Source organism: Myotis yumanensis, unplaced genomic scaffold (assembly GCF_028538775.1).
Source record: "Myotis yumanensis isolate MYYU_CA2020_CCGP unplaced genomic scaffold, mMyoYum1.0.hap1 SCAF_11, whole genome shotgun sequence".
Lineage (NCBI taxonomy): Eukaryota > Metazoa > Chordata > Mammalia > Chiroptera > Vespertilionidae > Myotis > Myotis yumanensis.
In genome coordinates, this window is record NW_027223762.1 from 45,057,527 (window position 1) to 45,059,890 (window position 2,364).

At 42.9% G+C, this 2,364-nt stretch overlaps 1 pseudogene; it reads left to right on the top strand.

Moving 5' to 3' along the window:
- Nucleotides 1-644: 644 nt before the first annotated feature.
- Nucleotides 645-1,933, top strand: LOC139019236 (proteasome subunit alpha type-6-like; annotated as a pseudogene).
- The last annotated feature ends 431 nt before the right edge of the window (nt 1,934-2,364 follow it).

A 2,364-nucleotide genomic window follows, 5' to 3' on the forward strand; every position in this document is an offset into this window, starting at 1 on the left:
GGACATATGCCCAGGTTGCAGACTCGATCCCCAGTGTAGGAGGCAGCCAATCAATGATTCTTTCTCATCATTGATGTTTCTATCTCTCTCTCTCTCCCTCCCTTCCTCTCTGAAATCAATTAAAAATATATTAATTTAAAAAAAGAATAGATCTACCTTAATTTTCAGATTTTATTTTATTTAAAAAATAAGCATTTTCAATGGTAATTGGAAGTTCATACTTGCAAAGAATTTGAGTGAGTTGGGAGAGATTTTCTTTAGCACTTTAAAAATGCCTGGAATCTCCTTGACCTTCTCTCACATTGAGGCCAAGATAAGGGAAGTCTTTCCAGGATTTTGCTGCTTTCATTGAGTTCTAGATTCCAGGTACTAAGAAGTTATACCCCAGGTCCTGGAAGGTTTGCAGGATAAAGAACTGGTCCCAGTGGTGCTCTCTGAGCCATCTTAGGGAGAGACAGAGGCCAGGAAGAAGAGAATAAAAGTAATTTGGTTGCGCAGATGAGAAAACACAGCTTGTTCAAATACCACCCGCTGAGTTCAACTTCAGTACAGACAAAATCTAGACTAGATTACAAAAATAATAATCATCCTGGTGCCAAAGCTACGGGTCCCAGAGACACACTTGATGTAGTGGGTACACCAACATGTTTCGTGGTTCTAGCACTGGTTTTGACCACCACAATACCATTTTATCACCCAATGGCTGGCCCTACCAAGTAGAATGTGCTTTTAAAATATATATATTTTTTATTGATTTTTTACAGAGAGGAAGGGAGAGAGGTAGAGAGTTAGAAACATCGATGCGAGAGAAACATCTATCAGCTGCTTCCTGCACACCCCTTATTGGGGATGTGCTCGCAACCAAGGTACATGCCCTTGACCGGACTCAAACCTGGGACCCTTCAGTCTGCAGGCCGACACTCTATCTACTGAGCCAAACCGGTTAGGGCTAGAATATGCTTTTAAGGCTACTAACCAGGGTGGCCTTACATCAGTAGCTGTCAGAGGGAAAAAATGTGCAGTAATTGTCACACAGTAGGAAATACCTGATAAATTTTTGGATTCCAACAAGGTGACTCACTAATTCAAGATAACCAAAAACAATGGCTGCGTGACAGCCGGAATGGCAGCGGCTAGCAGGTCCCAGGTACAGAGGGCATGCTATGAGGCAGCTAATTGGAAAGACAAGTGGGGCTATGAGGTTCCTGTGGACGCGCTGTGTAAAAGAACTGCTGATATTTCTCAGGTCTACATGCACAATGAGGCTAAAATGAGGCCTCTTTGTTGATGTGTGATTTTATTTTACTTTTTAAATTTTTGCTAATCTTCACCCAAGGACATTTTTACATTGATTCTTGGAGAGAGTGAAAGGGTTGGGGGGGGGGGGGGGGCGGGGAGAGAGAGAGAGAGAAACATCCATGTGATTACCTCCGGCATGTCCAGGCCGAGGATCAAGCCTGCAATTGAGGCACATGCCCTTGACTGGAATCAAACCTGGGACCCTTCAGTCCGAGGCTGAGGCTCTATCCACTGAGCCGAACTGGCTAGGGCATGCTGTGTGATTTTAATTGGCATAGACTAGAGGAAGAACAAGGCCCTCAGGTGAGGTGTGATCTTGCAGGTTACAACTGTGGGTTTCAAGCCACTGCAGCAGAAGTTAAACCAAGTCAACCAGTTTTCTGGAAAAAAAAAGCGAAGAAAATATTTGACTGACATTTGGACAGTGTAAACTGTGATTACATGCCTGTCTACTGTTCTATCAACTGATTTCAAACCTTGAGAAATAGAAGTTGGAGTAGTTACAGTAGAAGATCCTAAATTCCAGATTCTTACAGAAGCAGAGATTGGCATTCACCTTGTTCCAGCAGAGAGAGACTTAACACTGCAGCTAGTTTGCCAAATCCATGACTCCACTTGCCAGTGCGTTTGGTAACAACAGACTGACATTCTGGAGGCCCCTGGATTGAAAAAGGAACCGCTCCCACTCCTCTGGCCGCTGAAGTGGTTAGGACTCTATAAATAAAACCAGTGCTTTTGGAAAAAATAATAATAATAGTACAGTTTGGGAGACTTTTGAAAAAGCGTCCGTCTTTGGCATTCAGCCTGAGATTTTAAAAAACAAAATATGTCAGCCTGACCTTTTTCTCTTCTTAATATTGTTTCTAGAGTCGCCTATTAAGGAAACACGATAGACTCAAAGTCTGGAGCATAATAGAGATTCAATCCATATCTGTTTACCCAACAAATGGAGACATTTGCAAGGCGTTTGATAAGGTCTTTAATGACCTGGTTGATACAGTGACAGCACATTGCAGGCTGGATGGAGGGGCAATTAGCTGGATTAGAATAGCCCAGAAAATTCCC